We start from the raw sequence: 25,000 nt of genomic DNA, 5'->3' as shown, positions 1-25,000 counted from the left end.
ACAAAAAGGCAGGAGTTTGAGCTGGATATGGCAGAATTAAAGATGTTAAGATTTGCACTGGGTGTGACGAGGGTGGACAGGATTAGGAATAAGTATATTAGAGGGTCAGCCCAGGTTGGAAGGTTTGGAGACAAAGCAAGAGTGGCCAGTGTGTAGAGGTGTCGATACACTGTGAATCCGACAGGAGAATGGATGACAACAGTGTTAGGGAGGCGTTGGGGTGTGTGTTTGGGGAACCAGGAGCCATGAGTATATATGCATATGGAGCAGCACAGCAATAGTGCATTTGTTACAGCTACCCCATAACAAACAGACATTCTCGTACCGAATCCCACTGTATCACATTCCAATAACCATCGGTAATCCGTACATGAACATATTGTGACATCTGTCCGCTGTATAACCTGCTAAATATTGATTGCAAGATAACTGGAGTGAATTGTCAGTGTCATAATGAATAAGGCACTAGTATGCAGGTGAAGCATATATCAACACCATTGCGCATGTGTAAGTGCATTTGCGCGGGGTATGTATTGGTTTATAGACATATATATATATATATATATATATATATATATATATATATATATATATATATATATATATATCTCTGATTGCAGACATACATATATGTATATAGATATATATATATATATATATATATATATATATATATATATATATATATATATATATATATATATATATATATATACATATATACATATATATATCTATCTATATATACGTGTGTGTGTGTGTGTGTGTGTGTGTGTGTGTGTGTGTGTGTGTGTGTGTGTGTGTGTGTGTGTGCATAGATATACAGAGATATACAGCTATGATAGGAAACAGCACACAGGAAAGACATATGTTCACAGGTTATGCCAATGGAAGTGAGGAGCCCAGGCAAGAAACATGAAATGCGTAGCATGCCCTTCCACCCCCCCCCAGCCGGTCACGGGAAACATACACGCAAACAATGTAAAGAGTCCACTGCTCCCCAGACCACAGGCAGGATACAACCGGGGGGGGGTACAAAGTGCACCTGTGGATTCTAATCTTGGAACACAGACTGGAGCGTCCATTGCGGGACACCCCAAAATCTGCCCAAACCAAATAAAGGTGATAGACCGGCCATTTGTCCATGGTATGTACAGACTCGGAATACAAGGGTGGGTAACCCTGATGACCCATGGGCCGAGACAATTGTATGAAATGGGTCCCATGAAGTGGAGAGGGGGCAGCATGTAGTGGTGTGTCCAGAACAGACCAGGATCCAGAGTAAGGATGGGGGCTGTTGAGGAGGTGAGGGTGGGGGAGCTATGGGTAGCTACTTATGGGTCTAGGTGTGCATGTGTTGGCTGATGTGGGCCTATATGGACAGCCCTAGGGATGCAAGCGAATGTTTTAATTGGGCAGGGGCGCCGGCCAACGGGCAGCCACACCCACTGCGAGACCCACTCAAGCAAAGTGTAATCTATATTTCAAGGAATGGAATAACCAGATGTAGACATATATATGTAGAGGTATGTATGTGTATATCTACCCATAACGACATAGAGATATGCCTCTCCCTCACCGTAGTAAGAATGTATACATAAAGAGAAAGAATACAGATACATACCCACATATAAACATGTACATATGCAGACAACCATAGACCCATATGTCGTTATATTATATATATATATATATATATATATATATATATATATATATATATATATATAGACAGCAAGATATAAATATACATGTATGCATACATATACAGTTATATCTGTATATATTAATGTAAATAGATATATATATGTGACAGTAAATATACACATGTATATAGCTAGGATATGATACAGCAGTACGAGTAACATATGTTCACAGGCCATGCATTTTCCACTGACTACCTTACAAAGTTGATAGAATAATAGGTATGAAGTAGCATGACTCGGCTGACAGATGTGGGTCTCAAAACCCAATTACGTGTCTGCATTGAAGAGTCTCAGTTCCCATGTACAAGCCAGATGGATGCAGATTGTAATAGGAACACACAAATAATATGAATAAAACACTGGACAGGCCGCATATAATCTGATGTAATAGGCATCACAAGGTAATATTGTGGTCCTTGCTCCCACCCAGGGTGTGAGCGTCAGATGCAAGCACCAATGTCAGTGCATTTGCAAGTGTGGGAGCAAGCGGGTGTAAGCCTGTTTGGCCGCCAGTATGCAAGTATTACACTGGTAAAGCAATGTAGAGGCTAACTGAGTGTAAGAAGCTGTAACCAGAGGTTAGCATTGCTTAACACTGCGCAAACCCACGCACACCCACTCACAACTGCTTTAATGTGCCTTAATCCCTCTGTATCCAATGGCCTTGTTCTGCCCTGCAACAAAATAAACGTCCTCTGCAAGGCTCGGAACCAGGACCCTGCACACACAGCTAATGTGATTTACCAATACGCCATGGCAGATATACAGACATCGGACCTTACCACAAACATATCATACAGCACAGTCATTCAACAGTATAGGAATGTATTCCATTATGTAGATGTATGTGTGAGTGTTTATATCCAGCATATAGGTACATACATATATAGAGATATATCAGGAACATACCATGTGACAACAAAGCATTACAAACGAATGAAAAGGGAAACACCAGCGACGCCTGTATTATGTAGTGGTGTTGTCCTATGTAATATCAAAACTCCCTCAGACAGACATGCGTCATTCATACATGCAAACAGTCGTACATTGGCCGTATACATCACTCTGTGCATGTAATGTACATTAACACAACAGTTACTGTCCAATCATTATGTGAGAACAGTACTCTTGCAAGGTGCTGTGTGCAACATCATCATCATGATAAAGGTAAATGGGGTAACCATAGAGGGATCTGTAGTGTTGTGTGTACAATGGGGTTATCCACATCACGTGTACCTGGACATTTAGGAGTGATGTGCATACCATGAGCGTGTGCCTGAGGGACAGGGGTGAGGATAACAGGTGTATGTTGTGATGCATATTACAAGGGTTACATTTATCCAGTGGGCACGTGTCTGAAATGGAAAGCTATGTATGGGGCAAATGTTGTCCTAGGAACCGATTGGCCTTATGTTTCCATAGGGTGAGAGTGGGATGTAGGGGAAGGAGAGTAGGTATGCCCGTGGAGGATAGGTAGGGTAGGATCACAGACAAGACAGCATACAGGGTTGGTATATGACACATGTTGGGGATACACCTTGGACGGGGAGGGGTGTTTGGCATTCACAAGCCTATGGGAACAGTGGGACGGAGGTCCCCAGCCAAAGGCAGTCACCACTGCACCAAAACAGCTGCAAAGGAGGCAGTCCTGGGGGCTGTCCAGGCGGGGAAGCTTCACCCTGTAAATGTGATACTCCGCCCTTGAGCATGCGTATCTGGTCTCGGAACCCCTTATTGAGCCCCCAATGCACCAAGTCTGGGACCGCACGACAGCGGACATGTTCCTGTCTGGCCCTGCTCCCAGGGAGGACAAGCCCCATCCTCAGTGGTGGAACCACCAGAAGGTGGTGCAGAGCCAACAGAGGTTGAGGTCCAAGGTTGGGCCCCAGATGTGCTGGTGCCTGGTGCCATGTTCAGCTGAAGTGGGACAGGAGGTTCTGCCAAGACCTCCAAACCCATACAGCCTATGGTGTTGCAGTTTAAATACAGATATGGCTTAGTAATAGACAACAGCATTCAGGATTACTTACAACAGTATGCATAGATATGACCATCAACCCAACACAACAGATGGTATACATTTGCAGAGGGGGCACAACACATGCATATATACCGCATGACATCTGTACAAAGTGTAGAAGACGTTTGATTGCAGCTATGAACAGTGACCCATTATTGGCTTGCCACTGAGAACCCCATACAGTGTCTGTCATGCCACTGTTTCATGTGACATATGTCCAGTCAGGGATGCGATGGCAGTAACACAACCCTATCACCATGTACTGGCAGCAATCCTCACACTATGTGCCTGCTGTGCACAGATGTGTGTTCAGCGTGTAACACAGGAAACAAATGGTTCCACACACTGAGCAGTCCACAGATGGCCCTACAGATGGGGGTTCCTCACGAACAGAGCACTGTCATGTCTGTTTTAAAGCATGCAGAATAGCCATTACCACACTCATGTTAAACAGGCAGTAGTCTCAATGAAGCAGAGCTACACTTACTTGCTGTAGTCATGTCTGGCACATCACCTTCCTGTCTTTAGGCTATTTCCCACTGTGTATGATGTTTAAGGAACATCCAGATATCATCTGTGATGACATTTCCAAACACCACATCCAGGTACCACTCACAGCGACTGTCATGGCCAAACACCAACATGATGTTCCTAGATATTGTTCTGTTTTTATCATGCAAATGCCTATGGGAACATCATCACAGCTGTTCCACGTGCAATCAGCTAGAGGAGGACTGCAATAGGTGCAGAGGCCATCACCTGATCATGTCCATCACTTAAAATACACATGCTGCTGCTGAGCAGGTGTACACCTCCACATCCACCAGAGAGTATGTGGAGGGACAGACAAAGTACATCAGAGAAGGGCTTGGAGACTAAAACCTAAGCATAGTTTGTCACACATACACCAGTACAGGGGTCAAACCCCTAACTGAGTAGTCATTACTATTACAAGTGCATGCAGTTACTACATGTGCCACAAAGCCGACATATTGCTGTACTGTAAGAACATATATGTGTATTGGTGAGAGACATGTGCAACAGAGATGTAGTAGACATACATTAGGTGTAGCACACATGGCTGTCCACATGAACGGATGCCATTGTCACCACAACCACACTCTCTAATGGACATGCATTGACACTCTTTGCCATGGCCACAAATATACTCCCTATCTACTTAGTTTGCCACACTGCAGTAATGCACAGGTACTACATGCACCACAGGGGATATCTGGAGGTTCTATGGGTTAGGACATGTGAATGTGTTTGACATATGTTGGTATGCCAGTGGGGGTTATACTGGGAGTGACTGTGGTTGGGAGCATCATAATCCACATGCAGACACAAGGTGCCAGTACTGACATGCATGTATGCATTGCTTCATGGGTGTGTAGTGGTTGGCTGTGCAAGATGGCTGTACAAGGATGGGTGAGGGGTAATCCTTGGCATCGCGCCACCTGACAAAGGTGTGCAGTGTGGTTCAGGAGTGTAGTGTCTGCAATGTCCCACACAGATGGGTACTGCATGAACTGCCTGACATCCTGGTTACCATTGTGTGTGGCCATAGCTTTGCAATGCATGCCATGTCTGTGTTTGATTGTCCTTGACATGGACATTGCCTGGGATGTGCAGTCCCGCAATACTGTACAGTGACATGTACAGGTGTACCTGGTTTGGCAGGCACATGTTGTGTATACAGACTGTTATCCTATAATATGCCAATACTGACCTGGTGTGGCGAAACCTCCTTATAGTCAGCAGGTTGACCCTGCACCTGCATTTATAGCATGATACAGGTGTTCCCTGGTGTCAGTGGCATCGTTCCATACAGGGCATATGCGTATGGCATTTTATGGCCTCTGTGGATCAAATTTGATGGCACCACATATGTTTCAGGCATCCAGTGGGGAACATAGTGAAGGCACATTGTCTGCAATTATGTGCCTATTGTTCCGCTGTACAGGGAGCCATGTCCTCTGCAGCCCACTGCAATCACACCATGCCTACTATCTGTCATCAATGTGCATGGTACTAGCAACACAGCAGGATATCCTAGGCAAGTGTGTTTGTGTATGACACATGGGTTCAGGACATATACCGGGTACTAGTAGGGTTGCATACTTTGTTCCCAGGCCTTTTGCCAGATGTAGGGGTAAGGCTTGCCAACACAGTCCCGTGGCTGACTGACATCTGTACACCTCGTGAGGTGGGCATTGTGTCATAATACGGACACCATATAGGAAAACTACCAAATTCACTCCCCAACATGACCAGTGGTTAGACACTCACAGCCACCCCCACACAGGCTCTGACAGTCAAACACACACACCTGCCATGTCCTGGATTCGAACCCCTACCTACCTAGTGTATCACACTGCAGCAATATGCATTTATGGCATGCGCTGCAGAGAACACCGGGTTATAGCATTCCTACAGGTGTATTTCTAGGTGTGTGACATCAGCAGAATTGCCAAAGGTGAGTATATGACTTGTACGGAGTGTGAGTACTCTAAAAGCATTGGTCTGCCCTCAGGCAGATGGACATACACACACACACACACACACACACACACACACACACACACACACTTGGCAAGTCTGGGATTACAACACTGGTGTAACTACTCTATCACACTACAGCAATACGCAGCTACAGAACGCACAACAGAGACTACTGGTCTACGACATTCCTTGAGGTGTATTTCTAGGTTAGTGACATCAGCAGCATTGCCAAAGGTGAGTATATGATTTGTACGGACTGTGGGTAGCCTATAAAACATTTCTCTCTACACAGTCTGAGACAGACAGATGCGCACACATTCACACACACAATTGGCAAGTCTGTGGTTAGAACTGCTACCTAACTAGTATAACACTACAGCAGTATGCAGTTATGGGATGAGCCATGGAGATTACTTAGCCACAGCTCTCCCAAAGGTGTATTTCAAAATGGATGACCTCAGCAGGCTTGTCATAATACTGCTATGGGGAGGGCAGTGTGTGCATGGGCCATAACCCAGTCATGTAAGGGTTGACATGCTACATGCAGGTGCACACGGGGCCATATGTCACAGGTACATGTATACAGCTACTAGATGACTACTTCCCTGTACAGTCATGTTGCACATTCGGCACGTGCACCACATAGTCTGACATGCTGAAAGATACAGGTGGCTAGTATCTGCAGTGAGTGACATCTGCACCTCATGTGTTTGGGGCCCTTTGGCTGTGTGCTGGATGGGACAGGTCCGGATGGCTCCTTGTCACAGTTACCCTCTTCCACACATCTATGTCTGTCTACCTTTGACGTATTATAGTGTGTTGTCCTTACATTTATGCCTGTATTCCTATCCACTGTGTGTGCAAGGCAGGCGTGGTGAATACTGACATGTGCCTGCACTAAGAACTGCGACCGCCGGATATGTCTGGACCACTGGTGTTTGCAGACATGGCCTTCATGTGTTTAAGTGTGTGAGCATGCCCAGTATGACAATTCAGTATGTTGTCGACTGGCATTGCCTTCATACCTTCAAGTGTATGAGCATGCCCAGTATGGCCATCTGTATCACATGTGTTACATGTCCAGGTAGTCTGTACTGTGGTGCTGACCTTTGTGTTGTACACCGACAGGTAGCTTGCTGTGTCTGAAGGGTATCCATCGGTCATGTGGCATTGTCTGTTGCTACATTTCTGCATAGTGGTGGGGAGACACCTGACTGTATCTACATTCCTACACAGGAGCTGGGGGGCACACCTGACTGTTGCTATAAGTGTACGTTGGATGGGGGCACACCTGACACTTGTACACATTTGCTAGTACTGTACTGGTATGTCAGGCACTCCATTTCAGTGTGTAGTCTTACCTATTGTGCTGGCTAGAGGCATACCAGTGTACTACAGATCTTAGCTTTAATTATCAACATATTAGTTTCTGACTTCCTAGCCTTCATGACCTACATCCAACTGCCTGGCCTGCTGTAGTCTGTCTGTGTGGATCTGCGGGAGGGGTTACCCATAGGGTACATTCAGAGGCCATAGTACAGCATTTGTTTGTGTCGGTCTACACCTGTCCAGCTGGTTGAGACTTGTGTGGGTCTTATGGACACACATGACACTCAGCACATTACCTGCAATGGGTTTTGTCACCCTGTGTAGTACTGGCTACTATGGTAGATGTCATGGTGCCACTATGGGTGTCTACTGTCTTCTGCCTTAACATTCAGCCACCCAATTCCCTTGCATGCTCACATCCATACCATAGCTACAGGTACCAACACATTCTACTACATTTGGCAATTGGTAGGTTAATTGACTTACCTTGAGGGTGACTTGAGGATGGTACTGGAGGGCTGCCTATGTCAGATGCACATAGTACACTCCCTGTACATGGCTGAGCACAGGTAGTGCCATGTTTGGCATCCCTTTTACTGTCTGTGTGAGTCAGAGAGGGTAACATTCCCTGGGTCCCTACTGTGTCAGTGCATATGCTATGCGTTGCCTCTTTGCCAAGGCCAGGTCATACTGGGCACTCCTCGTTCCGCCTACTGGGTCAGGCTCAGGTTGTTCCTCCTCCAAGTCACTCTGTGCCTGCACAGGCCTTGGCATTGGTGGGGGACTGTGTGGCCCTGCCCCATGCTGTTCCTGCTGCAGCTGTTTCCACAGGATCATATTGTGTAGCATAGCACATACCATAACAATTTGGGTGCATGTAGCTGGTGAATACTGCAAGGCTCCACCGGATGTGTCCAGACACCAGAACCGTGACCTGAGCATCCCAAACACATGGTCTATTATATGTCTGGCCTGTGTGTGTGCCTCATTATGTTGTTGTTGTTCAGGTGTGTGTGCGTTTCTGATGGGTGTCATCAGCCACGGCTCTAGTGGTACCCAGCATCCACCACTAGGTGACCGTAGGGGGTGTCCATTTTGGCAAAGCTGTGGTACAGCTGCGTCAGATGCCATTTTTCTGAATTGTCATAGCTTCCAGGGCAGCCAGCACACGCATTCACTATAATGCCCTGGGCATCACATATGACCTGACAGTTGATGGAGGGGATGCCCCTGTGGTTGATGTAGGCCCTACCCTGCTCACCCGGTGGTGCTTTGATGCATTAGTGCATGCAGGCTATAGCACCCAATACTCCAGGGTAGTCTGCTATTTGGTGGAAGAAATGCATATTGCTGGTCAACACCTCACGTGTGTTGAGGAAATATACGTGCTCACTGGCATGTGCTGACATGGCATCCAGGAACTGGTGGAATACTCTGGATGCTGATGCCTGTGAGATCACCATGATATCCCCAGTTGTGCTTTGGGAGGCACCTGTGGCTAGTATACCTAGGCCTACAAATACCTTGGTATCCACTGGGATGGGTTCCCCTCAGCCTGCTTGATGTGTCAGGTGTGGTCGGCACAGCTCAACAATCTACTGTAGGAGGTCTCTGTCCACCCTATAGCGCTCCACTATCTCCAGCACATGTAGCCCCTGGTAGGTTACCCTGAGTCTGTACACTCTTCTCTGTCTCCTCACTGAGGGTTGTTCGGCAGCATTCACATCTTCACCATCCTCAGCCTCTTGCACATGTTGGTGTATTTTGCCTGCTGCAGCCCTTCTCATTTCGTAGATTTGTTTGTTAAAATTTCCCCACATGTATACACCAGTGGTGTAGAGTGTGGAAAAAGCAGAGGGGAAGGTGTTTGCTTAGTTTATAGTAGTGTTCTGGGCTGGGCTGGTCTGCTGTCCCTGTAATCGGCTGATTCTGATATATATCACCTGTCAGCTCAGCTTGTTCACCTTGATTACTCTCCTACTGCTGTTCTCCCTCCCAATTGCACTAGGCAGGTATAGACACACCCCTAGCTTAGCCGTGCTAAGCTAGGAGCAATCCCGAGCCACAGGGCTCCAATCCACGTACAATATGCCTGACACACCCCCCATGATGTCACCTATATTCGAGTCCTGCACCCGGCTATCTATACGCATACACTCTTGGGACCTGCCTCACACCCTGGGGAAAACCGGGATTCACTATCCTTTACCTCATTTGCATGGGATTGCCTGCTAATGCATAGTTACATGACCCATACTGAGCCTCCCCAAAACTAACCACTGCTTACGGTCGCACAAACCTGCACACAACTGCTTAAAAGTGCCTTACTCACACAGTATTCAATGGCCCTTGTTCTGGCCAGCAACAAAGCAACCAGCCTCTGCAAGGCTCGAAACCAGGAGTCTAAACACCACAGATGATGTGCTTTACCACTAAGCCATGGCAGATATACATCCATCAGATGTTATCATGTACATGTCACCCAGCACAGGCATTCAACAGTATAGGACATGTATTCCATCACGTAGATGTATGTGTGTTAATGTCTATATATATATATATATATATATATATATATATATATATATATATATATATATATATATACATATACATACATATATAATATATATCTCAAGAACAAACCTTGTGACACCAAAGTATTAGACAAGAATGAAAAGGAAACCACCAGCGACTCCTGTATTATGTACAGGTGTTAAACTCAAGGCAAGTGTGTTTCTGTGCAACACATGGGTTCAGACTGTAGTCTGGGTAATATTAGGGTTGCTGACTTTACTCACCAGGCCTATTGCCAAATGTATGGGTATGTCTTGCCAACCGAGTCTCTTGGCTGATTGTGACATTTATGGCCACTATATAGGGAAACAACAAAACACGCTCCTCAACACATTCAGTGGCTAGCCACTCACAGTCACCAGCACATAGGATATGACTGACAAGCACACACACCTGCTATGCCTTGGAATAGAACACCTACTTGACTACTTTATCACACTACAGCATTACGCAGTTACAGAACGCACTATCGAGATTACTGAGTCACAGCAATCCCAGAGGATTATTCCTAGGTGGGTGACATCATCAGCCTTGCCAAAGTTGAGTATAGGAATTGTACGGAGTGTGAGTACTCTAAAAAGCATTGTTCTGTCCACCGGCAGACACACACACACACACACACACACACACACACCAGTGATGGGATCAGAACACCTGCCTATCTACAGATCACTATTACAGTACTGTGCAGTTACGAGTTGCGCCACAGAGATTACACATTCCAAGGCAGTCATCATGATCTTCTAGGATTGCGGACATCAACAGGGATGCTGACAGTTACGATGTACATAGCTGTGAACCTGTGTATTTAACACAGGACTCCATCCTGAACAGGAGTATGCCCTTCTGTGGAATGGATGACTACTATCACTATACAGGGTTACAATCACCATGCTCATACACATAGAAGCACATAACTTACACAAGGTATCAGAGGGCATGCTCACACACTTAGTAGCACAGGGCTGTTTGGAATGCACTATGAGTCCAAATGCACAAGGTTATACTGGGCATGCTCATACACTTAGTAGCACAGGGTTATTTAGGATGCACTCTGATTCTAAAAATGAAGGCCACAGTGGCCATGCTCATACAGTTAGATGTACAGAACATGTTGTAATGTTCTCCGGTGCTAGTAGTTGTCATTGTTAGCAGAAACGCTGCGCTACATGTATCTGACACTGGTCATCTACACAACACTTGCTGCTGTCCGACACCTTAGATGTATCAGTCTATACCAAGCACAATACTACCACTCGCAGTGATTTCATGCTAGGAATGGCAACTGCTTGACCAACACAATGAGTCAATGTCCTGCTGTAATTACAAGGTTATCCAGTGTCTGTCACTCTGGGATGACATGACTGACAGAAGACAAGCCTTTGTCACAGATCACATGCATCCATGATTCAAGGGAGTGTTGATAATACCTCATTCACATTTGCACATATAGTGCCATTCCAAGCAAATGACCTATACATAGGATAATACCCTGACACCTAGAAGACAATTTCATTGTATGCTTATGTTAACCAGTGCTAGATGTGTTGCTCTCGTAATCACAGCTGCTCACTGTTGAACCTACAATGGGGAATACTGACATCTGTGCAGTGAGGAACACCTGGCTGACGGCTCTGTTGTGCACAATAGCACTACCAGCATATAACTCAGAACGAGACATGTGGGCCATAACACTGGTATGGACCACTCCAGGTGGTGGTGTCCCCACATTCATACCAGCTACTCACATGTACAGACCAGTACTCCAACATATATCATCACAGATGAGCCAGGTGCAGGTCACAGTGTCAAAAGCTGCATTCTAGGATGTAATCCTCAGACACCACCATGTCCTCAGACCACCAACACACATCCATACATGTGGTGTGACATGTAATGGAACAACACCAAGTAACCTTTGACTGGTGGACTGTACCTAGCCTACCCTAGAACAACTGTGCAGAGTACCCATGTACTGACACAGTTACATTATGTGTTATGCAATGCAGTGATACCACTGTTTGTAACCAGGTCAGCTGTACACATACCCAGGTCCCTCGGATATTGGCAGCATTAACAGATGACTGTTGCTGTGCACCATTGAGTGTGTACACAGCCTGACATGAAGCTATGATTGTAAGAGATGTTTACTTGGGGAGCAGATTGTTTTGATTTGTGTAGGATATAACCTGGAATGTGGACAGGTCCCATGCAGCCTGTATGTATGGCATTAGAGAGTGCAGCTTGTACCTGCATAGTTGTTATTACAGGGGCTCTGTAGTGTACATGGATATATGAATGTGTACCTGTTGGGGGGGGGCAGTGTGTTTATGTTATCCAAGACCCTATCTGGCTGAACAGGTGCTATTTCCATAGGTGCAGTACCTCTCATGCCATAGTGCTGTCAAGCACAGCAGGTCTTGTTGTTGCCATTATGTTTCATGACACAGCTATGGAATCCTCTGTGTTTGGCCTCATAATATGTGGATGAGTAGTTTCACAGTAGCTTTGCGTGGCATTATATGGTGTATCTGCATCTTACTGAGGCTGACCATGGATCAACTTCCACTCATGTGTGTTGACCCTTGCAACAGATACTACCTTCTGTGGTACAGTTTAAGGCAGGGTACCACCGGTTTGCCTTCATGGTTGTGTTTGAATCCTGTTTCTGTTTCAATGGCACGATCACTGCACATATGTGAGTGCCTAAAGTGCATTTGTGTAGGACCCAGCATTTGCACATGCATTGTACATCTGCATGGGTACTATGACAGTCACCACTTCGCTCTTAAGGAGAATAACATTGGCTTTGAAGACTGACCATGTGTGGCATACTGTTAGCCCATTTGGTGTGACTATGGTGATCCAGGTCATTGGTGTTGATGACATCCAACATACATTGAGCACATGTGTTGGTACATGATGAGTCTTCCCGGTTCATAATGGAATAGCTGAGTGGCCATGATTATGGTGTCCTGTCTCACAACTGGTATTCCCCATTACAGCACAATGACAGTTGGGATTTCTGAGGCATGGTGGATGATCTGTCACAAGGTGCAATTTGGATTACACTTTGGCACAAAGGTAGTTGCTCAGCATAATGCATAGTTGCTCAGCATAATGCATCTTACGTTGTGCAAGTGCAACTTGCATGGGGATGTACATATCCCTCAGGAAGTTGGACACACCTGTGGCTCATGTGTTCCAGTAAAGGATGTTGGCGAAGAGGTGAGGTATGTGTTATAACATGGTCATGCAGGGGTGCTCTCCAAAGTGATGAGCCATATCTCAATCACTGCACAGATATGTTCTCCATGTTTCAGATTGCCGTAAGTGAATCCATATTGAGTACCTGATTTGTATCATTGAGTAGCAAGACCCACAGTTTATTTCTTGGCTGTCCCTGTAGCACCAGTGGATTTTCACTTGAACTTGGCATGATGAGGGCACTATAGGGGATGCATGGGCCGTTGCCAGTATCCAGATTCTCAGAGGTGACAGGTGCTGGCCCTGTCTGGCAAAGCATCATGGGCTATCAACCTTGTTATCCCAGGCAGAGAGATGCTGGATACTCTTTGAATTACACCAGTAAATTTCACGATTGTGGAATACAATCCTTGTCCCTGTACTGCTGCATCATTCTAGCCACTGGCAGAATGCTACCCAGGCCTTGGGACATACCCGCATGGGCTACATAACCTGACAGTTCCTACATGTGTTTCCATGCAGTCCAGGCTACTGCATTACAGGTCCTGCACAACAACATAGCATATGCCAGAGACATGTGTATAATTTTAAAGGTGGTCGGAGTATATGAGTATGTGGCTAATCATGGCAGACAGGCAGTTGACAGTATGTTTGCCCTCATAAAGCTTGGTGTGTAGCATAGTGCTAGGGTTTGCGTTCACAGATGAGTACTGTTGGCCATGTTTCCAGCCACATGTTCTGAGGTGTGACACAATTATGCCAACTATGTCGTACAGTCTTTGTATTCTGTTGTCTGTCTATTCCAACTTGGGAGGCCTCTTGCGTGGCCAGATGCTTAGAGGCCTCTGTGGATGTGTGTGATTTCTGGTGGAATGTGTGTGTGCCTTTACTGTGTTCTGGTAAGGGTATGTGTTGGTTGTGGTGATGAGATGCATGTGTTAACCTACACCTCTTGACTGTCTAGTCCAGTCATGGGTGTAGTATGGACTGCCTCCAAGATCACTCCTGTAGCTGCATCCCAGACAATGTGTAGGGTGTGGTGTTAGGCGGGTTTGGCAGAGTACATGGCATACAGATTGCATTCCCCCAGGATGGCCACATACACAAAGCTGTAAACAGCAGTAGCTGAGTAGTGGACATGCTTGTATGAGCATTCAGTACTACAAGTACCACATACTGTATTTAGTATACTTACTGCTTATGAAGATGTTTTAGACAATGCTTACATGTAAATATTTGAGTTATGGGCATGGCAACACTAGCTATTACAGGAACATGGTAGGTACCTTTAGTAGCAATCCCCCTCTGAGGGCCACATCACATCCTGATAGTTGATTACAGATGATGCAAGTGTGAACAGGGCTGTATCCTTGTCTGGGTATAAACTCACATACCCAGCAGAACCATGAGCTCTGTTGGGCACAGACACCCACACCCCACACAGAGTCAAATATCAATAGACTCTGCTGCCACTATTGACATGATCAGGATATAATCAGATAGCATATGCCATCATCTATGAAGCTGCTATTACACATGGGCAGCAGTTTCTTACATCTTACATGCCTACTGCAGATGTCACACTGGAGCTAAAGATAATATGCACCCTGTTTCATTACCAATACAACATATTTCCAAGCAGCTGTTAGACTGGCAGTGAGAGGTTATGCTATACAAATCTATACATTCAACCAGTGTGTCTCTACTGTCAATATCCACTCTATGTAGGTGTGCACATAGCCATTTGGCACAGCCCTGTAACAAGGGTTAGTACACATTTGCAGAACATGTACACATGCACAGCTGTCATTGATTGCAAACAATAGTAGAGAGGTGGATATTAGGCAAGGTGGACTTTTAGGCAAGGCTCATAAGACAAACCCACCACTGTACATAGCACAGGTAACCAGAAACTGAGGGTATTGCTACTCAATGCCAGAAGTCTAAACCTCACATTGCACACACTCGAGGCACTCCTCAGTATGGAGAACATCGATATCTGTGCAGTAACAGAAACCTTAAGGCTCCAGAGAGCACCACAGCATCACCAGGCTATAACTCATACCACACCTTTCGGCCACAGAACCCAGACCAGAACACAAAAGGCGGGGGTGTATCCATATTCATCAAGGATACTCACACCTCCAGGTTAGTGGCACAGCACGATGCATCAGAGGTCATCCAAGTGCAACTGACAATGGGTAACACTGCAATCCAAATTGTAGCTTGCTATAGATCAGCCACCATGACCCAGGACCCACATTCCGCATTTCCGGGGACACTGGGAAATATGTAGGTCCTACCAAACACCCTAATACTGGGTGATGTCAACTACCCAAACATTAACTGGGAGAACTACTCGAGTACTAACTCCCTTGCCCAGCACTTCCTAGAATTTCTTGACACATACTCCCTGGAACAACTGTTCTACACCCCCACCAGAGAGAACAACATATTGGACCTGGTCATCACCAACATGGGTGACCAGTGTTCCACACCCAACGTCAACCCCTCGCTGGTTAGATCAGACCATAGACTAATCACTCTGGATATTTACATTCCGCCCACAACCCCAAACAAGGAAATCACTGTGAAAATCTTTTCCAAAGCAGACTTCACGTTGCTTATGCCTGAGGTGGAAAAGTTCACAGCCCCCACGCCAATGGACAATGGTGTCCAAGATGCTGAAACCTATACAAAGGCACTCTGTGATCATCTGCAGGGATTCATGGATCATGCTATCCCAAGTCTAACCTAGACTCCGTCCTCCAAGAACAGGTAACTGGTCTGGTGGACCCCTGCCATACACAGGCTCTGCAATAGTAGGAGGTAACTAGTACAGATAAGAGCGAAATCCCTAGAAGGACAGACATCCCTGATCAGTATCAGCAAGAAACTACGATCCCTCATGAAATCATCCAAGGCTAGCTTCAAAATACAATTTCCTAAGGACCCTACAGACAACCACAAAGCATTCTTTAGCTGTGTCAAGAACCTAAGTGAGAACTCTCAGATCTGCTCAGAGTTGGTGCAGACTGGCGCAAAATACACTGAACTGACTGATATTGCCAGCATTTTGGCAGACATGTTCAGTGCAAACTTCACACCCCTCTCACCCTCTAAACATCCCTTAACCATACCAGAAGAATGTACGGCCCTGGTAATCACCGACACACAGGATACAACAGCCCTATCCAAAGCCACAAATACAGCCTCAATGGGACCGGACAGTGTCCCAGGCTGTGTCTTACTTGAGCTCCAAATGAACTAACCCCTCACCTAAGCACACTGTTCAAACAGAGACTCTCTACAGGCTACATACCCACAGAGTGGCGCACAGCAACAGTGATCGCACTCCACAAAGGTGGTGCCACAGCAGACCCCGGGAACTATTGCCCTATAAGCCTGACTAGCCTGGTCTGTAAGGCTATGGAGCATATCATCATGGAACTCATTAACAGAGACATTGGGAACCTCAAGATGCTCGACCCAACCCAAGTCTGCTTGATTGAGTGCAGATCATGCCTACTTAACCTGTTTGATGTCTTACAGTCACCTAGACTTTAGGTGTGGGGTGTGGTAGTTCACACATACTACCTGGACCTCGCTAAGGATTATGACACCATTCCCCACTTAGGTATTGTTTATAAACTCACCAGCCAGTACATACACCCATACATCACAGGTTGGGTTGCCAACAAGCTTACACACAGAACCCACATGGTAAGCCTAGCAGCCTCCAGGTCCAACTCTTAACCAGTCACAACTGGTGTCCCACAGGACTCAGTCCTGGGACCCCTACTGTTTGCCATATACTTCACAGAGGTACATGCAAACAAAGGTGGACTACAGCAGACCATGTTTGGCGATTACTGCAAACTGGGAGTCATAACTGACAGTCCAGCTGTCGCAGACATCCTTCAAGGGGCTTCACATAGACCAACACATGATGTCACAGTCATGGCCCCCAGCCAAAGGCCATGAACTGCATGGTCATTCCATGTTGAGAAAACTAAACACCCACATATTAACACATGAGTGGCAGCCACTTTAATACAGACGAGGTAATGGGTATGTGGGGACTACATTAGATAGTGATCTCTCCTTTGACAATCATATCTCCAAAGTAATTAGGCCATCCATCTATGTAGGCCATCTGATTACTTAAGGGTTCACATCTAGACATACTGAGGTTATTGTGCCCCTTTACGCATCACTCATCAATCCCATCATCAAGTATGATAACCCATTTGGGATGTACCTCAGAAGACACATCCAGCAGCTGGAGGGTCCACGAACATACCTCGCCAAGAGCATGACTGGCCTCAGACATGTGTTCTATGCTGCCAGACTGCATGAACTCTTGCATTACTCATTGGCATCTCGTTTACTCAGAGATGATCTTTGCTGTCCAACAAAGCCATGTCCAAGTCAGGCTTAATGGATATGCTCCACCTATGCGAATCCATGTCACAGTGAGCCACACACTGTAATGAGCTAAACCTTGCCACAACCATAACTGGAAGATGCTGGAGTGACAGATTCCTGTCACCGGTACTCCCCATGCTTTGGAACTACATTCCTGATTACATTATATGGAGCCGCTCACTAACACTCCAGGGACACCTTGCAGACTGGATGGGGAACAGTGGGTACACCCCAAGGATCCTACAATTGGCTCTGCTCCACGCAGGGACAGTTAGTTAATCAATGGGTTGGTGACAGCTGACACATTTCGGCTAGGCATATGAATGGCCTTGGGCAGTTAGCCAAGTACCTACCTATGTACCTGTGAACCTATACATACAGTATCAGCACATGCTGATAGCTTAATTTACTGTTCAGGTGTTGACTTATCTTGTGCAAATAGCGGTTGTGCGTGCAGTAGTTGAGGGCTGCCTCTGTAGGATGCACACAGTAGACCACCTATACATGACAATTTACAGGTGGTCTTGTATGTGTGCCATCCATGTTTACTGTGAGTGCAGGTGGAGAAGGGTGTCAGTCCGTAGGTGCCTACACTGTCAGTGTGTGTGCTATACCTTCCCTCTTTGTCAAGGCATGGTCATACTGGGCACGCCTCCATCTGTCTACTGGGACTGACTCAGCGTGTTCGTGGTCTGACTACCTCTGTGCCTGTGGGGCCCTTTGCAATGGTTGTGGGCTGTGAGGGCCTTCACCATTCTGTCCCTGCTGCAGCTGTTTCCGTAGGATCATATTGTGTAGCATGGCACATACTATGAAGATGTGGGCACACATGCCTGGAGAGTACTGCAAGGCTCCACCAGATATGTCCAAGCAACGAAACCATGATTTCAGCATGCCAAACACATACTCTAAGATGATTCTGGTTTGCGTGTGTGCCTCATTATGGCATTCCTGCATGGGTGTGTGTGCATTTCTGATGGGACTCATCATCCACGGTTCCAGTGCATAGCCAGCATCCCCCACCAGGTGGCCATATGGGATGTCCCTCTTGGCAAATACCTGATACAGCTGTGAGGCATGCCAGATGTGGGAGTCGTGATAGCTTCCAGGGCTGCCATCACACACATCCATGATAATGCCCTGGGCATTGCATATGACCTGGCAGTTGATGGAGGGGTATCCCTTGTGGTTTATGTAGTGCCTACCCTGCTCACCGGGTGGTGACTTGATGTGTATGTGCATGCAGTCTATTCCACCCAGTACCTCCGGGTATTCTGCCACATGGTGGAAGAGACATATTGCTGGCCAACTTCTCCTGCATTCTGGGGAAGTATATGTGCTCATTGACATGTGGTAACATGGCATCCAGGAACTGGTGGAGTACCCTGGATGCTGATGCCTGTGAGACCCCCAGAATATCCCCAGTTGGCCTTTGGAAGGTACCTGTGGCTAGTATTCTCAAGCTTACACATACCTTCTTGTCCACTGGGATGGGTTCCCCTCTGTTATTTCTCACTCTGTCGCTGTCCATGTGCATTTTAAAAGTTCCCCGTCTGTTTACACTGATGGTGCAGAGAGTTTGGGAATACACAAGTGTGTGTGTGGTGCTTTCATACTTTATACTATTGTGCTTTGAATGCTGCTGATGTCATTGGGTGTGTATGTGCAATTCCAGCAGCAGGTTATCTTAATTATGGGTTTTACAGCAAGTACTGCAATTGTGAGGCCTTTGGTGTTGAATTATGCTTGCCTGCCGTGATTTATCTGTTGCTCTTTATTTCATTTTTCAACCAGAATAATCCAGCTGCCGACTTTCATGATTTTTACTTTCCCTACCCATGAATGTGTTGCGAAATGTGTTATGTAGCTGATCTACTGCAATTTTGCTTTGTTCTCCTGTGACAGTTCTGTTTTATTTGCAGTACGGCACCTCCCCTTTCTTGTTCTGCAGGTCGCTGCTAGCAGTCTTGTTAGCTGTTGTCAGTGGTCCACTGTGGGTTCCTAGGTGTTAATTACTCATTTGTACTCCTATTTCCATGTTGCAGCATTTCCTTATCTTTTTCCTGCATCCTTCCTGTTTCCACTCTGGTGCGCGCCGCACACAGCCATTTACCGGGTTTACAGCTCGTTTTCATCCACGTTCACATGCACATTCGGTTACCTTGTGTGCTCTCAGCTAAGCAAAGCTATGGCTACTTCAACACACCCCTATCCTGCAGCTTTGCTTAACAACAGGCAAACCAGGTTAGCAATGCTCCAATGTGATTGCATCAATGGCGACACACCCCTCTCTTGATGTCATTTTTATCTCAAGCGCTCACCTCGGTGTTATAACGCTACGCTGTTTTGTGCATCCTTACACCAGCGGGAAATCTGCGATTCAATATGACTCCTCTCTTTTGCATGGCATTGCCTACTAATTCCTAGCTACTGCGCATAACACTGTCACTGCCCCTTAGCAACCCTTGCGCCATGAGTGCGGTGTAGCATGCCTGCCATTGACTATTATGGGGGAATCGTGATATGTATTTCATTGCAGTTTTATTCTATATTTTTGTATATTCCTTGCGATCCCCTTTGTGCACCGATGCCCTGCGCTTTAACTTCACGTTAGTGTGGGCATAACATTAAGTGATATTTTCCATTATTTTGGGCATGTTGTTTTATGTCAATGGCTATATATTTAGCCATTGGCATATATTAACAGTATAATACGTGAGTTTGGTCTGCTGTCATGGCTCAGATTTTATGTTTGAAAAATGTAAACCTTTTTTTTCAGTTTACATTTCTGCATGCTTACACTACGCCTGCACCACTTCCTGAATTGCTATATACCTTCATTTGCATGCTACACTGCTGCGCATGGGGTGATTAGCATACAGGCACCGGGAGCTGTGCGGGCGTGGCGTACAAAGATAGTGCACGTGGAAACAGCTCGTAACTGAATCGCTCGGCGGCCATATTTGGTGTTAGATCACCAATGCTACGCCTGCACCTGGCGCAAGCTTCATGAATCCCGGGCTATGTGTGCATATGTATGTGTACGTATATATATATATATATATATATATATATATATATATATATATATATATATATAAAACCCAGCGAACAAGAGGAGATGAACCAAGGCAGTCAACTGGATAAAAACACGCTGGTAAGGTGAAAATCAGTACACCAAAATAAAAAGTGGAAGCTTGAATTTAATAAACGTTAGCGCTTTCAAGAAACAAGTTCTCTTCATCAAACGTTACAACCAGAGGACACATAATAAAACATTTAAATACATCTTTCAACGTCACACTTACTTACATCACTTCCTGCTTGCAAATGTGAAACTTAAAACAACAGTAGCACTACAATTCTAAATCCCATGCTGGAACCAGTATGTATAAATTACATATTAAAAATTCTTGTATATAAAATTTCATGAATTCATCTTAGGGGTCGCGCTTTTAAAATGGGTTTTAAAGGGACTTGATCATTTAGTCCCGCACCCCTGTGTGCTGCCAGGCGGAAAATCCATTTAATTTCAGTTTCTTCTGTCAAGTTAAACAAATCACCACCACGTACATCACATCTCATAACCTGTAATACCTGAAATAAAAACATATGATCCTTACCAAATTTGAGCATATGTTTAGATATAGCACTGTATGTCTCATTTCTCCCATACGCATATAGATGATCCCTTATTCTCTCTCTAAGGGACCTGTTCGTTTTGCCCACATAAAAACAGTAGCAGGTCTGACAACAGGCAACGTAGATCACGTGCCTGGTATTGCAGTCTGACCTGCTCCTGATTTCCCACAGTCTTCCATCGTTAGAATTACGAAAGAACCTGGACGTGTCTATAAACTGGCATTGTTGACAGGAACCACATCTTTTGGTTCCAAACTGCCATGGTAAAACCGGACTTTTATTATCAACACATAAATCCGGAAAGCATAGTAACTGCTTAAGGTTCTGTTTGTTACTATACGCATATCGTGGGCAATTGCCTACTATACTGCGTATATTTGAATCTACCATTAAGATACCCCAATTATCCGCAATAGTACGTTGTATAAAGGATGTATTATTACCCATTGGTAATGTTAAAAAAGACTGGGTTCCTGTTTTTACTGAAGCTGTCTTGACAGATCCATGGTTGGAAAAATAGGGTCTGCCCCTTGTTCCCCTCAGTCGTGCCACCTGTCTACATACATCATTTACCTCTATTGATGAATATCCTCTGTCAACAAAGGAGGTTTTCAGAATTTCCAACTCCCTCCAGAAATCTTGATCCCAGGAACAGAGACGTGATACTCTCAATGCCTGTCCCTTTATAATATTAGTGAAAACTCTGGGATTGTGCATACTGTCCCTATAGAGAAAAGAATTAGTATGGCAAGATTTTCTATAAACACTAGTATGGAACTTATGCCCAGTACAATGTACAGTGGTGTCCAAAAAATCAATAGAAATTTCTGAAAACTGAATAGTGAATTTCAGAAAACCATCCCGCTCATTCAACTGCTTATGGAAAGAAAGTAGTGAGGCACCAGTCCCACGCCATAGAAGAAAGAGGTCATCCACAAATCGCCTGTAAAAAACAATACAGGCATTGTTGAGTATGACCTCCCTCTCCCAGGCTGCCATCACCAGGTTGGCATATGAGTTGGCACAACTGGTGCCCATTGCCACTCCTGATACCTGTCGGTACATCTTATCCATGAACAAAAAGAAGTTGTTCTCTAACACAACTTCTAGTAAAAGACATATAAAATCTGTCTCAGTATTCGACATAAATCCCTTCAATACAGACCTTACCATTTCAATGCCATCCCCATTCGGTATACAGGTAAAGAGAGATGTAACATCTAGGGTGGATAATAATACATCATCTTGTCCCATACCATTGTTGACAAACTGATACAGATCACCAAGGAACTGTTCAGTATATTTAAGTACATGAGGAAACTGAAATAAAACCAACTTAAGCTTGTTGTCAAGATACATAGAAATGGGCTCCGTCAACCATCCCGTCCCAGCAACAATAGGTCTCAATGGAGGGGTGACGGGATCTTTATGTACTTTTGGTAATCCACTAATGCGTGGTATCAGAGGTGTCTCTACCCTAAAATAATCACGCAACTCCTTAGTCATGATATTCAAAAATACACACTCATCCAGCACATTACCAACCATTCTAGAACATTCATTAATATCAATGAATTCAAGTCTCTCATATTCTGGTGTATTTAGCATCTGGATCATGGTCTCAATGTAGTAATGACGATCCATCACTACAGTTCTGCCTCCTTTGTCCGCAGGTCGTATAATGACCGCATCATTAACTTTAAGTTGCCCAAATGCCTGAGATTCCTCGGCTGACAAATTCCCATCAGAGCTGGGTAGGTTAAAACCAATGCCATGATAAATATCATTTTCTACACCCTTAATAAATAGTTCCAAATTGGAGTGTAGTGTCGGATTGAATAGACTAATCTAAGGTATTCAAAGAAGGACCAGTATTACCGTACATCAGATTTAAGTTGACATTCCTAGCGAACATCCGCAAAGATATAAGAAATTCACTAATATCCGCTGATGTACTAGGAATGTATGCAAGTCCCCTGTTCAAAACGGACAATTCAACATCCGACAACTGATAATGAGAAATATTCATGACAGTTAGTGGTCGTTCCCTCTCATTTTGTGGGGGTAACGCGTTTCCATGGACGTTTCCCTCCTCTTGGAGTCCCTGGGTTGGTCGTGATCGATGGACCTCTTTCTCCCTATACGAATAGGGAGGGGAGCATCCGGAAAATCCCGTTTACTTTTGGGTAACAGTTTGTCTAATTGAATCTTCCGTCGTACTACTGGATTAGTACAACTCATGTTTCCCGTTGTCGGGACCGAAGGTCCCTCTGCTGGTGTAAAATATACAGATTTTGTGGATTGTGGTGATACAATAGCATCACATTGTTCACTCACAGCCCTATCTTCGACAGGTATATCCATGTCCATAAGAGCTTTATTACTTGCATTACTGTTCAAAGCACATCTCTGATTATTCAAAGCAGCTTGAGCAGATTTATCCAAAAGTAAATCTGTCTCTGGACCAACATTGATCCTAGCAGTCTTATAGTTGGTTTGCTTAAAGACTGGATTATCTATGCTGCCTGACTGTGTGGAACTAGTCGTTTTAGGCCATAGGAACACATTCTTGTGTTCAAAGTCATGTTGGTCTCTAAGCAATTTCTTCTTTTTTTGATTTAGTAGCGTATTGCCATACCGGGTGACCTTTTCAGATAATTCATATAAAGTCACGTCCGTCAAGTCTCTACCAACAGCGTTTAAAAGACGCTGTTGCTGTCTATTTATGTTTACCAACAATTCTTGTTCTATTGGTCGAAAGTAATCAATAATCAACTCCATGTACGCTCTACTGGCTTGTAAATTTATTACCTGCCATCTTGCTAGTAATTCCGGGTGTGAGTTTCCGTAAGTTGGCATGGTGAGAATTCGGAGGCCCCTCGGAATTACTTTGTGATGTAGGCTCGCCTCCAAATGTTGCCTTTGCAGCTGCAGTCTCTTGTATTTGAACAGATCGTTCTCCAGGTCTCTCCTGAGCTGTCTCACAAGTATACTGGTATCAATATCCAACTCAGCTTCGGTAATATTGGAGTCATCCAGCACAAGTAAGGGGTTACTCGCCTCAGTTAGTAACCCCATTAACGGTCCCTCTATAGAACGAATAACCGGCTGTCGCAAACCATTCGGTTCCACCGTAGGCTCAGAAGATTTCCTACTGCTCACCATGTCGCCAAAACGATCATCCAATGGTTTCTCCATTACCCAAAACAAGTATATACAACTCCAAACCCAAAACCAAAAGTGGCAAAGAAGATATATATAACCCAGCGAACAAGAGGAGATGAACCAAGGCAGTCAACTGGATAAAAACACGCTGGTAAGGTGAAAATCAGTACACCAAAATAAAAAGTGGAAGCTTGAATTTAATAAACGTTAGCGCTTTCAAGAAACAAGTTCTCTTCATCAGACGTTACAACCAGAGGACACATAATAAAACATTTAAATACATCTTTCAACGTCACACTTACTTACATCACTTCCTGCTTGCAAATGTGAAACTTAAAACAACAGTAGCACTACAATTCTAAATCCCATGCTGGAACCAATATGTATAAATTACATGTTAAAAATTCTTGTATATAAAATT

At 45.0% G+C, this 25,000-nt stretch overlaps 1 protein-coding gene across 1 annotated transcript in view; it reads left to right on the top strand.

The window, feature by feature from the left end:
- Positions 1-25,000, top strand: part of EHD2 (EH domain containing 2) — a 756,157-nt gene that overhangs the window by 696,391 nt on the left and 34,766 nt on the right.

Source organism: Protopterus annectens, chromosome 1.part0 (assembly GCF_019279795.1).
Source record: "Protopterus annectens isolate FY-2018-M chromosome 1.part0, PAN1.0, whole genome shotgun sequence".
Classification (NCBI taxonomy): Eukaryota; Metazoa; Chordata; order Ceratodontiformes; family Protopteridae; genus Protopterus; species Protopterus annectens.
The sequence above is the reverse complement of the archived record's forward strand: the minus strand, read 5'-3'. Positions and strand labels throughout refer to the sequence as shown.